At 60.0% G+C, this 15,000-nt stretch overlaps 1 non-coding gene across 1 annotated transcript; it reads right to left on the bottom strand.

Annotated features, from left to right (window-relative positions):
* Positions 1–3,517: 3,517 nt before the first annotated feature.
* LOC131871614 (5S ribosomal RNA) lies at positions 3,518–3,636 on the bottom strand. Its single transcript, XR_009369827.1, has one exon. It is a non-coding gene; the product is annotated as a 5S ribosomal RNA (ribosomal RNA).
* Positions 3,637–15,000: the final 11,364 nt, after the last annotated feature.

Raw genomic sequence — 15,000 nt, 5'->3', positions numbered from 1 at the left:
GCGTGCACGAAGTCGGAGCCCGGTTTGCCCCGGGTGCGCACCTCGCGTGCACCTTCGCCGGGGTGGGCACCTTGGTGTGCAGACCTTGGCTGGGTTGCGCGCCCTGGTGGGCACCATGGTGCGCACCAAGGAGCGCTCCGAAGTGTGCTCCAAGGTGCGGCCTGCACGAAGTCGGAGCCCGGTTTGCCCCGGGTGTGCACCTCGGGTGGGCACCTTGGTGCGCATGCCTTGCCTGGGCTGCGCACCAGGGCGGGCTCAAGATGGCACCCGCGTTCCTTTTTTTTCACTATCTTTCAAAACGGAAATTTTAAAATCTCATTTTTTTTTGCCTTTTTCTGGAAATTAGTGAAGGCAGCGCATCAAAGGTGCGCACCTCGCTGCCCACCACGGTGCGCAACGCCGGTGGGCACCCGGGAGTGCTTCGAAGTGTGCTCCAAGGTGCTGCGTGCACGTTGTCGGAGCCCGGTTTGCCCCGGGTGCGCACCTCGCGTGCACCTTCGTCGGGGTGGGCACCTTGGCTGGGTTTGCCCCGGCTGCGCTCCGAAGCGGGGTTATTGGAGCGCCGCCTCTTTTTTTGTCGGAGCGTTTGGTGGGGTTTCTCGCATTGGCTCTTCCGAGGCCCGGTTGCCACCCTGGCGCGCACGAAGTCGGAAGTAGGGTTAATTGCCCGGGTGCGCACCTTTGCCAGGGTGGGCACCTTACCTGGGCTGCGCACCAGGGCGGGCTCAAGATGGCACGCGCGTTCCGTTTTTTTCACTATCTTTCAAAACGGAAATTTTAAAATCTCCTTTTTTTTTTGCCTTTTCTGGAAATTAGTGAAGGCAGCGCATCAAAGGTGCGCACCTCGCTGCCCACCTTGGTGTGCTCTGAGGTGCGCACCCGGGAGCGCTACGAAGTGTGCTCCAAGGTGCGGCGTGCACGTTGTCGGAGCCCGGTTTGCCCCGGGTGCGCACCTCGCCTGCACCTTGGCTGGGTTTGCCCAGGGTGCGCTCCGAAGCGGGGTTACTGGAGCGCCCCCTCTTTTTTTGTCAGAGCGTTTGGTGGGGTTTCTCGCATTGGCTCTTCCCAGGCCCGGTTGTTGGGTGCGCTCCCACCCTGGCGCGCGCGAAGTTGGAAGTTGGGTTAATTGCCCGGGCGCGCACCTTCGCCAGGGTGGGCACCTTGGTGCGCACACCTTGGCTGGGCTGCGCACCAGGGCGGGCTCAAGATGGCACCAGCATTCCCTTTTTCTCACTATCTTTCAAAACGGAAATTTTAAAATCTCGTTTTTTTTTTGCCTTTTATGGAAATTAGTGAAGGCATCGCATCAAAGGTGCGCACCTCGCTGCCCACCTTGGTGTGCTCCGAGGTGCCCACCACGGTGCGCAACGCCGGTGCGAACCCGGGAGCGCCCCGATGTGTGCTCCAAGGTGCGGCGTGCACGAAGTCGGACCCCGGTTTGCCCCGGGTGCGCACCTCGCGTGCACCTTGGTGCGCACACCTTGGCTGGGTTGCGCGGCCTGGTGGGCACCATGGTGCGCACCAAGGAGCGCTCCGAAGTGTGCTCCAAGGTGCGGCGTGCACGAAGTCGGAGCCCGGTTTGCCCCGGGTACGCACCTCGCGTGCACCTTCGCCGGGGTGGGCACCTCGGCTGGGTTGCGCGCCCTGGTGCGCACCAAGGAGCGCTCCGAAGTGTGCTCCAAGGTGCGGCGTGCACGAAGTCGGAGCCCGGTTTGCCCCGGGTGCGCACCTTCGCCGCGGTGCGCACCATGGCGTGCACGAAGTCGGAGCCCGGTTTGCCCCGGGTGCGCACCTCGCGTGCACCTTCGGCGGGGTTGCGCGCCCTGGTGGGCACCATGGTGCGCACCAAGGAGCGCTCCGAAGTGTGCTCCAAGGTGCGGCGTGCACGAAGTCGGAGCCCGGTTTGCCCCGGGTGCGCACCTCGCGTGCACCTTCGGCGGGGTTGCGCGCCCTGGTGGGCACCATGGTGCGCACCAAGGAGCGCTCCGAAGTGTGCTCCAAGGTGCGGCGTGCACGAAGTCGGAGCCCGGTTTGCCCCGGGTGCGCACCTCGCGTGCACCTTCGCCGCGGTGGGCACCATGGCGTGCACGAAGTCGGAGCCCGGTTTGCCCCGGGTGCGCACCTCGCGTGCACCTTCGCCGGGGTGGGCACCTCGGCTGGGTTGCGCGCCCTGGTGCGCACCAAGGAGCGCTCCGAAGTGTGCTCCAAGGTGCGGCGTGCACGAAGTCGGAGCCCGGTTTGCCCCGGGTGCGCACCTCGCGTGCACCTTCGCCAGGGTGGGCACCTCGGTGCGCACACCTTCTCAATGTTTTCTTGCCTTTTCTGGAAATTGGTGAAGGCAGCGCATCAAAGGTGCGCACCTCGGTGTGCTCCGAGGTGCGAACCCGAGAGCGCTCCGAGGTGCCCACGAAGTCGAAAGTCGGGTTAATTGCATTGTTTTCCCCGGGTGCGCTCCGAGGTGCGCAACATCGGCGCGCACCAAGGAGGGCTCCGAAGTGTGCTCCAAGGTGCGCACGATGGCGTGCACCTCTGGTGCGCACGATTCGGAGCTCGGTTTGACCGGGGTGCGCACACCTTGGCTGGGTTGCGCACCTTTTGTGCGCTCCAAGGTGCGCACGAAGTCGGAGCTCGGTTTGCCCCGGGTGCGCACCTTCGCCAGGGTGCGCACCTTGATGCGCACGCCTTGGCTGGGCTGCGCACCTTGGTGGGCGCCATGGTGCGCACCTTTCGTGCGCTCCAAGGTGCGCACGAAGTCGGAGCTCGGTTTGCCCCGGGTGCGCACCTTGGTGGGCGCCATGGTGCACTCCGAGGTGCCCAAGATTGGTGCGCACCAAGGAGCGCTCCGAAGTGCGCTCCAAGGTGCGCGCGAAGTCGAAAGTTGGGTTAATTGTCCGGTTTGCCTCGGGTGCGCACCTTGCGTGCACCTTCGCCAGGGTGGGCGCCTTGGTGCGCACACCTTGGCTGGGCTGCGCACACCTTGGCACCCGCGTTTCCTTCATTTTAAATTTTTTTTTTTTACAATCTCTCAAGTGGGAAATTCTATAATCTCAACTTTTTTTGCCTTTTCAGGAAACTTTTGAATGGAGCGCATCATTGGTGCGCTCCGAAGTGTGCTCCAAAGCTCTCTCCAGCTGCGTGCACCTGCCCCGGCCGCGCACCCGGCCCCGCCCAGCTTCGCTCACCTGTCCCGGGCGTCTGGTGCGGAACCTTAGAGTAAGAAACATCACCGTGCACCTTGGCCAACGTGCGCGACTCGACCGAGCGCGCACTGGCCGAGGTGCACACCGATTTCACCTGGGTGCGCGCGCAGCACCTCGGGCGCACCGGGGTGCGCGCACAACGCCCGGGTTGCACCGTGGCCTGTGTGCTCGGGGCGCCTCGGGTGCGCGCTCGGTGTCGCCCCCGCGCGCGCGGTAGTGCGGGCAGCGCACCCCGGCCCGGCCCGGCCCCGACGAGAACGCAAACGGGCAAAAGGTTTATTCAAATAGCATTGCGACGCCCGGCGAAAAACTAAAAAAGGGTGCAACACCGGGACTTCCCGGGAGGTCACCCATCCCAGTACTACTCCGGCCCAAGCGCGCTTAACTGCGGAGTTCTGATGGGATCCGGTGCACTAACGCTGGTATGATCGCACCCGTTATGAGCTTGTCGCAGTGTGTACTTAGCAAACCGCGACCCACGTGCGAATCCACCCCGGCCACCCACCCCCGTCGAGGTGCACACCCTCCCTCGCGAAGTGCGCCCCGTTCGCCAAGTGTGAGCCCTGCCCGGGTGCGCGCACCTTGCTAGGGCGTCGGGTGTGCACCCGGCCCGGCCTACGTGCGTGCACCTGGAGGGGGCGTCGTGTGCGTGCAGTGTCCCGTCTGCAACGCGGTGCCCACACACCACCTCGGGCGCAACGACCTGCGCTCACATGTGGGCCGAGTGCACCTTGGTGCATGTTCGGGGCGCCTCGGGTGCACGCTCGATCTTGCCCCGGTGCACCAAGGCGCTCGGTTTGCCCCGGGTGCGCACTTGGTGCAAGGTGGGCACCCAAAATAGGGATCAAGCACCAAAACACAAGTTTCGGGATGCAAAATGGGACCCAAGGACCACAAATGCGTTCCAAGACCCATGATGGGTCCACGAGAACAAAAATGTGTTCCGAGACTTAATAAACAAATATTGGGTTTTAGGAGAAGAAACATGCTCTGATGCCCAAAACGAGAATCGACCCCGAAAAGGCCACAGGCCAAAAGTGGGATGCGAGACAAAAAAAAATGGGACCCGAGGACCAAAATTGGGTTCCCAGGTCGAAGACAGGGCAACCGGACAAGAAACGACCTCTAAGGCTCGAAATGAGTCCCGACGACTAAAACTTGACAAGAAGCACCCATCAGGCACCCAACTCGACACCCATGGGATGCCGACCCACCCGGGCTTCCACCTAGCACACCTTGGCACCCACCCACCCTCGCACCCAACCTCGCACCCAACTTAGCACCTTTGAACCCACATTGGCACTCACCCTGACCCTGGCACCTTGGAACCCACATTGGCACTCACCTTGACCCTGGCACCCACCTTTGCACTCACCTTGGGACCCACCCTGGCTCCCACCTCGGCACCCACCCAGACACCCACCTTGGTTCCTTGGCACCCACCTTGGATCCTTGGCACCCACCCCGACACCCACCTTGGCACGCAACTTGGCTACTTGCCACCCACCTTGGCTCCTTGACGCCCACCCCGACAACCACCCCGTGACCTACCCTGGCTAGGGTTGGTGCACACCCACCCTGGTGCCCACCTTGGCACCCACCCTATGACCCACCTTGGCACGCACCTTAGTACCCACCCCGTTACCCACCCTAGGACCCACCCCGTGACCCACCTTGGCCAGGGTGGGTGCACCCACCCTGGTGCCCACCTTGGCACCCACCCATCCTAGCACCCAGCCTGTGACCGGGCTTGGAACCCAACCTTGCACCCGCACCCGTCTTGGCCAGTGTGGGTGCGCACCCATCCTGGCACCCACGTTGTGACACACCCTTTAACCCACGCACCCTAGCACCCACGTTGGCACCCACCTTGGAACCCAACCTAGCAACTTGGCACCCACCCCGTGACCCACCTTGGCATCCACCATAGCAGTCGCCGACTTGGCACCCACCTCGGCACCCACCTTGACACTTGTGGACCCACCTTGCCACTCACCCTAGCATCGACCCATCCTAGCACCCACCCTGGCACCTTTGCACCCTAGCACTCACCCATCCTAGCACCTAACCTGTGACCCACCTTGACACTCACCCTCGCACCCACCTTGGAACCCAACCTAGCACCCACCCACCCTGACACCAACCCTAGCACCTACCCACCCTTGCACCCACCCTGTGACCCATCTTGGCACCCACCCATCCTACCACTCAACCTATCACCCACCTTCTCACCCACCTTGGCATCCACCTTAGCACCCACCCACACTGGCACCTTGGCACCCACCTCGGGCAAGGTGGGTGCACACCCACCCTGGCACCCAATTTAGAACCCACCGAGCATGTTACCCACCTTGGCACCCACATTGCAGCCCACCCTAGTACCCACCCTATGACCCACATTGGCATCCACACCCTAGCACCCAGGCACCTCGACACCCGCCTTGACACCCACCCTAGCACTGAACCTGTGACCCACCTTGGAACTCACCCTAGAACCCACCCACCCTGTGAACCACCTTGGCATCCACCTTAGCACCCACCCACCTTGGCACCCACTCTAGCACTCACCCATCCTAACACCCAACTTGTTACCCACCTTGGCACCCGCCCTCGCGTCCACCTTGAAACCCACCCTAGCACCCACCCACGCAGGAGCCCACCTTGGCACCCAACCTAACACCCACGCATCCTGGCACCCAACTTGTGACCCACCTTGGAACCCACCCTAGTACCCACCTTTGAACCCACTATATCACCAACCCACCTTGGCACCCACCCTATGACCCTCTTTGGAATCCACCCTAGCACGCACCCACCCTGGCACCCACCATGGAGCGCACCCTAGCACCCACCCACCTCGGCACGCACCTCAACACCCACCTTGGTGTGCGCACTGCGCCAACCTCTCAAAGACCCTATGTGGTGCGCTCCAAAGTGTACACCTTTGGTGCGCTCCAAGGTGCGCACCTTTGGTGCACACCGAGGTGCACACCAAAGTGTGCACCGAGGTGAGCACCAAAGTGCACTCCAGGGTGCACACCAAGGCGTGCACCTTTGGTGCGGTCAATGCAAACGAATTCGGAAGTTGGGGTCGATGTCCTAATCGCTGCTGCAGACTACACGTATGAGAATCGGACAAATAGCTTTATATAGGGGAGGTGTTGCGTTTGATGGGTCGACTCCCCTGGTTGTGTGCACTGCACCAACTTCAAAGACCCTGTCTTGTTTAAGAAGTCAAAAGTTGGGGTGGATGTCCTAATCATTGCTGCAGTCTACGCATGTATGAGAATCAGACAAATAGCTTATATAGGGGAGGTGTTGCATTCGGTGGGTTGACTCCCCTGGTTGTGCGCACTGCGCCAACCTCAAAGACCCCGCATAGCAGAAGAAGTCGGAAGTCGGATTTTGGTGAGCACCAAGGCGTGCACCTTTGGTGCGGTCAACGCAGACGAATTCAGAAGTTGGGGTGGATGTCCTAATCGTTGTTGCAGGCTACACATGTATGAGAATCAGACAAATAGCTTATATAGGGGAGGTGTTGGGTTTGATGGGTCAACTCCCTTGGTTGTGCGCATTACGCCAACCTCAAAGACCTTGTTTTCGTTAAGAAGTCAAAAGTTGGGGTCAATGTCCTAATGGCTCCTGCAGGCTACACATGTATGAGAATCGGACAAATAGCTTATATAGGGGAGGTGTTGGGTTTGATGGGTCGACTCCCCTGGTTGTGCGCATTACGTCAACCTCAAAGACCTTGTTTTCGTTAAGAAGTCAAAAGTTGGGGTCGATGTCCTAATTGCTCCTGTAGACTACACATGTATGAGAATCAGACAAATAGCTTATATAGGGGAGGTGTTGGGTTTGATGGGTTGACTCCCCTAGTTGTTCGCATTACACCAACCTCAAAGACCTTGTTTTCGTTTAGAAGCCGAAAGTTGGGGTCGATGTCCTAATTGCTCCTGCAGGCTACGCATGTATGAGAATCAGACAAATAGCTTATATAGGGGAGGTGTTGGGTTTGATGGGTCGACTCCCCTGGTTGTGCGCATTGCGCCAACCTCAAAGACCCTGCATTGCGGATGAAGTCGAAAGTCAGAGTTTGGTGTGCTACAAGGTGTGGTCGAAGGTGCTCACCTAGGTGTGCACCTTTGGAGCACAGGAAAAGTGCCCTCCAAAAGTGCGCACCTTTGGAGTGCACAAAAGTGCCCTCCAAAAGTGCGCACCTTTGGAGCGCAGAAAAGTGCCCTCCAAAAGTGCGCACCTTTGGAGCGCAGAAAAGTGCCCTCCAAAAAGTGCCCTCCAAAAGTGCGCACCTTTGGAGCGCAGAAAAGTGCCCTCCAAAAAGTGCCCTCCAAAAGTGCGCACCTTTGGAGCGCAGAAAAGTGCCCTCCAAAAAGTGCCCTCCAAAAGTGCGCACCTTTGGAGCGCAGAAAAGTGCCCTCCAAAAAGTGCCCTCCAAAAGTGCGCACCTTTGGAGCGCAGAAAAGTGCCCTCCAAAAAGTGCCCTCCAAAAGTGCGCACCTTTGGAGCGCAGAAAAGTGCCCTCCAAAAAGTGCCCTCCAAAAGTGCGCACCTTTGGAGCGCAGAAAAGTGCCCTCCAAAAAGTGCCCTCCAAAAGTGCGCACCTTTGGAGCGCAGAAAAGTGCCCTCCAAAAAGTGCCCTCCAAAAGTGCGCACCTTTGGAGCGCAGAAAAGTGCCCTCCAAAAAGTGCCCTCCAAAAGTGCGCACCTTTGGAGCGCAGAAAAGTGCCCTCCAAAAGTGCGCACTTTTGGTGCGCACCAAGGCGCTGGTTCGGTCGTTGCAGGCGAGTTCGGAAGTTGGGGTCGATGTCCTGAGCGGAGGTGCAAACTACACAGGTGTCGGAATCGGACAAATAGCTTATATAGGGGAGGTGTATGCTTCGATGGGTCGACTCCCCAGGTTGAGCGCACCGCGCCAACCTCAAAGACCCTACGGTATGGATGAAGTCGGAAGTTGGGTCCGATGACCGATTCGATTAGTAGGTATGCTCATGAGGTCGGAATTTGGGTCCGATGACCTGCCATGTGCAGGAAGGCGAATGTTGACACTGTGCGTTGCAAGGTGCACACCAAGGCGCTGGTGCGGTCTTTTTAGTCGAGTTCGGAAGTTGGGGTCGATGTCCTGATCGGAGGTGCAAGCTACACAGGTGTGGGAATCGGACAAATAGCTTATATAGGGGAGGTGTATGCTTCGTTGGGTCGACTCCCCGGGTTGAGCGCACCGCGCCAACCTCAAAGACCCTACGGTATGGATGAAGTCGGAAGTTGGGTCCGATGACCGATTCGATATGTAGGCATACTCGCGAGGTCGGAATTTGGGTCCGATGACCTGCCACGTGCAGGAAGGCGAATGTTGGCACTGTGCGTTGCAAGGTGCGCACCAAGGCGCTGGTTCGGTCGTTGGAGGCGAGTTCGGAAGTTGGGGTCGATGTCTTGATCGGAGGTGCAAACTACACAGGTGTGGGAATCGGACAAATAGCTTATATAGGGGAGGTGTATGCTTCGTTGGGTCGACTCCCCGGGTTGAGCGCACCGCGCCAACCTCAAAGACCCTACGGTATGGATGAAGTCGGAAGTTGGGTCCGATGACCGATTCGATATGTAGGCATACTCGCGAGGTCGGAATTTGGGTCCGATGACCTGCCATGTGCAGGAAGGCGAATGTTGGGACTGTGCGTCGCAAGGTGCGCACCAAGGCGCTGGTGCCGTCGTTGCAGTCGAGTTCGGAAGTTGGGGTCGATGTCCTGGTCAGAGGTGCAAACTACACAGGTGTGGGAATCGGACAAATAGCTTATATAGGGGAGGTGTATGCTTCGATGGGTCGACTCCCTGGGTTGAGCGCACCGCGCCAACCTCAAAGACCCTACAGTATGGATGAAGTCGGAAGTTGGGTCCGATGACCGATTCGATACGTAGGCATATTGGCGAGGTCTGAATTTGTGTCCGATGACCTGCCATGCGCAGGAAGGCGGAATTTGGGTCCGATGACCGAGTTGATGGCGTGCCATGCGCAGAAAGGCGGAATTTGGGTCCGATGACCGAGTTGATGTTGATGGCCCGCCATGCACAGGAAGGCGGAATTTGGGTCCGATGACCGATTTGAAGGCGTGCCATACGCAAAAAGGCGGAGTTTGGGTCCGATGACCGAGTTGATATTGATGGCCCGCCATGCGCAGGAAGGCGGAATTTGGGTCCGATGACCTGACATACGCATGGAGTCCGACTCGGGGGCCGATGTTCGATTCGATGACTTGCATTGTGGGTAAAGTCGGAAGTTGTGGTCTTTGACCCGATTCGATGACCAGACTTCGGCTGCTTGAGAATCGGACAAATAACTTATATAGGGGAGGTAGTGTTCTCGAGCATCCTCCCCCCGTGCCCGTTTATGTCGATTGATGCTGGTGCTCGACTGGTTGGAGCGCTCGGATGCAAAAATCTTGCACCAGGATTTATCGATTGTGATGGACACGGCAAGTCTCCTGATTGCTATGCAGGAGCTCATCGTGAATCTCTATGCGGCCTTGGTATGGACTCGACCTGCGGAATGGTTCGGCAATGGTAGTCGCTCCAACACGTCCTTGCAATGGCCACAGAGGTGATTCGACTAGAGCTCCAGTCTAGCTTTTGGGTTGCTTGGCGGACTGGTATAGCCGCGATCGAGTTCCGGCCATGAACGTTTTAGATAGCTCTTGGGCTTTCTGGGACGGAAGTCGGAAGTTTGGGCTGTTGTCCGATTTGATGACCATTCTTCGGATGTGTGAGAATCGGACAAATAACTTATATAGGGGACTGTGTTGTCTCACGCAGCCCCCTCCGTGCCCCTCTATCTCGACCGATGTTGGTGCTTGAAAGGGTTGGGATCGCTCGGATTTATAAACGTGCACCACCATTTGTCGAGTGTGAGGGACGCGGCAGGTCTCCTAAATGCTATGCGGGCGCTCTCTGAGAATCTCTATCCGGCCTCGACACAGACTAGTCTTGCTGAATGGTTTGGCACTGGTAGTCGATCCAACACGTCGTTGTTGTGGCCGCCTAGGCGATTCGATTCGAGCCCCCGTCTAGCTTTTGGGTTGCTTGGCGGATTTTGCCCTATCCGCAAGTGAGCTCGGTCCCTAAACGTTCGAGAAACCCGATTGCTATGCGCCGACTCTCTTTCTTGCGAGCCTCCATCTAGCTTTTGGGTCTCTACGGAACGGAAGTCGGAATCTGGGACCGTTGTTTGATTCGACGAGGCAGACTACGGTTGTGCGAGAATCGGACAAATAACTTATATAGGGGAGGTGTTGACTGGAGCATTCTCCCCCGTGCCCCTCTAACTCGACCAATGCTGGCGCTCGAACGGTGGTAGCGCTCGGATTTTCATTGAGCGCCAGCATTGGTCGATTTAGAGGGGCATGCGAGATTCCCGAATGCTATGCGAGGGCTCTAACGGAAATGTCTATTGGTTTCGGTATGGATGCAATTGCGAGTGGTTCGGCAAAGGTAGTCGTTCCGATGCGTCCATGTCGTGGCCAAATCGATAATTCGATTTGAGCCCTCGTATAGCATTTGGGTCTCTCGATGTGATTCCGCATTCCAGTCCCTTTGGGCACTGCTTGAGCCGCATCCCAGGGGGTTCCCTTCCCAATAATCTGCCTCGCAACCCGATTGCTATGCGGTGAGGCTCCTCGGCCGCCTCGGAACTATCTGTGTATCAGACGCATCGCGGGATAAGGGGTTGGCAACGGTAGTCGCCCCAAGCGCGTCCGATGCTTGGACCATTCCGAGGCGGCCCTGAAGCCTCTTCCGTCTAGCCGTTGGGTCCTTCTCGCCGCATCCCTCGCCTCGCACCCCGATTGCTATGCGGTGAGGCTCCTCGGCCGCCTCGGAACTATCTGTGTATCGGACGCGTCGCGGGATAAGGGGTTGTCACTGGTAGTCGCCCCAAGCGCGTCCGATGCTTGGACCATTCCGAGGCGGCCCTGAAGCCTCTTCCGTCTAGCCGTTGGGTCCTTCTCGCCGCATCCCTCGCCTCGCACCCCGATTGCTATGCGGTGAGGCTCCTCGGCCGCCTCGGAACTATCTGTGTATCGGACGCGTCGCGGGATAAGGGGTTGTCATTGGTAGTCGCCCCAAGCGCGTCCGATGCTTGGACCATTCCGAGGCGGCCCTGAAGCCTCTTCCGTCTAGCCGTTGGGTCCTTCTCGCCGCATCCCTCGCCTCGCACCCCGATTGCTATGCGGTGAGGCTCCTCGGCCGCCTCGGAACTATCTGTGTATCGGACGCGTCGCGGGATAAGGGGTTGTCACTGGTAGTCGCCCCAAGCGCGTCCGATGCTTGGACCATTCCGAGGCGGCCCTGAAGCCTCTTCCGTCTAGCCGTTGGGTCCTTCTCGCCGCATCCCTCGCCTCGCACCCCGATTGCTATGCGGTGAGGCTCCTCGGCCGCCTCGGAACTATCTGTGTATCGGACGCGTCGCGGGATAAGGGGTTGTCACTGGTAGTCGCCCCAAGCGCGTTCGATGCTTGGACCATTCCGAGGCGGCCCTGAAGCCTCTTCCGTCTAGCCGTTGGGTCCTTCTCGCCGCATCCCTCGCCTCGCACCCCGATTGCTATGCGGTGAGGCTCCTCGGCCGCCTTGGAACTATCTGTGTATCGGACGCGTCGCGGGATAAGGGGTTGTCACTGGTAGTCGCCCCAAGCGCGTCCGATGCTTGGACCATTCCGAGGCGGACCCGAAGCCTCTTCCGTCTAGCCGTTGGGTCCTTCTCGCCGCATCCTTCGCCTCGCACCCCGATTGCTATGCGGTGAGGCTCCTCGGCCGCCTCGGAACTATCTGTGTATCGGACGCGTCGCGGGATAAGGGGTTGTCACTGGTAGTCGCCCCAAGCGCGTCCGATGCTTGGACCATTCCGAGGCGGACCCGAAGCCTCTTCCGTCTAGCCGTTGGGTCCTTCTCGCCGCATCCCTCGCCTCGCACCCCGATTGCTATGCGGTGAGGCTCCTCGGCCGCCTTGGAACTATCTGTGTATCGGACGCGTCGCGGGATAAGGGGTTGTCACTGGTAGTCGCCCCAAGCGCGTCCGATGCTTGGACCATTCCGAGGCGGACCCGAAGCCTCTTCCGTCTAGCCGTTGGGTCCTTCTCGCCGCATCCCTCGCCTCGCACCCCGATTGCTATGCGGTGAGGCTCCTCGGCCGCCTTGGAACTATCTGTGTATCGGACGCGTCGCGGGATAAGGGGTTGTCACTGGTAGTCGCCCCAAGCGCGTCCGATGCTTGGACCATTCCGAGGCGGACCCGAAGCCTCTTCCGTCTAGCCGTTGGGTCCTTCTCGCCGCATCCCTCGCCTCGCACCCCGATTGCTATGCGGTGAGGCTCCTCGGCCGCCTTGGAACTATCTGTGTATCGGACGCGTCGCGGGATAAGGGGTTGTCACTGGTAGTCGCCCCAAGCGCGTCCGATGCTTGGACCATTCCGAGGCGGCCCCGAAGCCTCTTCCGTCTAGCCGTTGGGTCCTTCTCGCCGCATCCCTCGCCTCGCACCCCGATTGCTATGCGGTGAGGCTCCTCGGCCGCCTTGGAACTATCTGTGTATCGGACGCGTCGCGGGATAAGGGGTTGTCACTGGTAGTCGCCCCAAGCGCGTCCGATGCTTGGACCATTCCGAGGCGGCCCCGAAGCCTCTTCCGTGTAGCCGTTGGGTCCTTCTCGCCGCATCCCTCGCCTCGCACCCCGATTGCTATGCGGTGAGGCTCCTCGGCCGCCTTGGAACTATCTGTGTATCGGACGCGTCGCGGGATAAGGGGTTGTCACTGGTAGTCGCCCCAAGCGCGTCCGATGCTTGGACCATTCCGAGGCGGACCTGAAGCCTCTTCCCTCTAGCCGTTGGGGCTTTCTCGCCGCATCCCTCGCCTCGCACCCTGATTGCTATGCTGTGAGGCTCCTCGGCCGCCTTGGAACTATCTGTGTATCGGACGCATCGCGGGATAAGGGGTTGGCAGTGGTAGTCGCCCCAAGCGCATCCGATGCTTGGACCATTCCGAGGCGGCCCTGCAGCCTCTTCCGTCTAGCCGTTGGGGCCATCTCGCCGCATCCCCCACCTCGCACCACGATTGCTATGCGGTGAGGCTCCTTGGCCGCCTCGGAACTATCTGTGTATCGGACGCATCGCGGGATAAGGGGTTGTCACTGGTAGTCGCCCCAAGCGCGTCCGATGCTTGGACTATTCCGAGGCGGCCCTGCAGCCTCTTCCGTCTAGCCGTTGGGGCCATCTCGCTGCATCCCCCACCTCCTCGGCCGCCTCGGAACTATCTGTGTATCGGACGCATCGCGGGATAAGGGGTTGGCAGTGGTAGTCGCCCCAAGCGCGTCCGATGCTTGGACTATTCCGAGGCAGCCCTGCAGCCTCTTCCGTCTAGCCTTTGGGGCCATCTCGCCGCATCCCTCGCCTCGCACCCCGATTGCTATGCGGTGAGGCTCCTCGGCCGCCTGGGAACTATCTTCGTATCGGACGCATCGCGGGATAAGGGGTTGTCACTGGTAGTCGCCCCAAGCGCGTCCGATGCTTGGACTATTCCGAGGCGGCCCTGTGGCCTCTTCCGTCTAGCCGTTGGGGCCATCTCGCCGCATCCCCCACCTCGCACCCCGATTGCTATGCGGTGAGGCTCTTCGGCCGCCTTGGAACTATCTTCGTATCGGACGCATCGCGGGATAAGGGGTTGTCACTGGTAGTGGCCCCAAGCGCGTCCGATGCTTGGACTATTCCGAGGCGGCCCTGCAGCCTCTTCCGTCTAGCCGTTGGGGCCATCTCGCCGCATCCCCCACCTCGCACCCCGATTGCTATGCGGTGAGGCTCCTCGGCCGCCTTGGAACTATCTTCGTATCGGACGCATCGCGGGATAAGGGGTTGTCACTGGTAGTCGCCCCAAGCGCGTCCGATGCTTGGACTATTCCGACGCGGCCCTGTGGCCTCTTCCGTCTAGCCGTTGGGGCCATCTCGCCGCATCCCCCACCTCGCACCCCGATTGCTATGCGGTGAGGCTCCTCGGCCGCCTTGGAACCATCTTCGTATCGGACGCATCGCGGGATAGGGGGCTGTCACTGGTAGTCGCCCCAAGCGTGTCCGATGCTTGGACCATTCCTAGGCGGCCCTGAAGCCTCTTCCGTCTAGCCGTTGGGGCCTTCCCGCCCCATCCCTCGCCTCGCACCCCCGATTGCTATGCGGTGAGGCTCCTCGGCCGCCTTGGAACCATCTGTGTATCGGACGCATCGCGGGATAAGGGGTTGGCACTGGCAGTCGCCCCAAGCGCGTCCGATGCTTGGACCATTCCGAGGTGGCCCTGAAGCCTCTTCCGTCTAGCCGTTGGGGCCTTCCCGCCCCATCCCTCGCCTCGCACCCCGATTGATATGCGGTGAGGCTCCTCGGCCGCCTTGGAACTATCTGTGTATCGGACGCATCGCGGGATAAGGGGTTGGCACTGGTAGTCGTCCCAATCGCATCCGATGCTTGGACCATTCCGAGGCGGCCCTGCAGCCTCTTCCGTTTAGCCGTCGGGGCCTTCCCGCCGCATCCCTCGCCTCGCATCCCGATTCCTATGCGGTGAGTCTTCTCGGCCGCCGCGGAACTATACCTGTTATTGCTACTGCATCCTTCGGCTGGTAACCTCCTCTGCCGCCTTGGAACGTTCTCTTTGTCGGACGCGTCGCGGGATAAGGGGTTGGCACTGGTAGTCGCCCCAAGCGCGCCCGATGCATAGACCGCTCCGAGTCGACCTTGCTTTCAGCCTCTCACATGCATAGACCT

This window comes from Cryptomeria japonica, unplaced genomic scaffold, assembly GCF_030272615.1.
Source record: "Cryptomeria japonica unplaced genomic scaffold, Sugi_1.0 HiC_scaffold_430, whole genome shotgun sequence".
NCBI lineage: Eukaryota > Viridiplantae > Streptophyta > Pinopsida > Cupressales > Cupressaceae > Cryptomeria > Cryptomeria japonica.
This window is presented reverse-complemented; position numbering and strand designations above follow the sequence as displayed.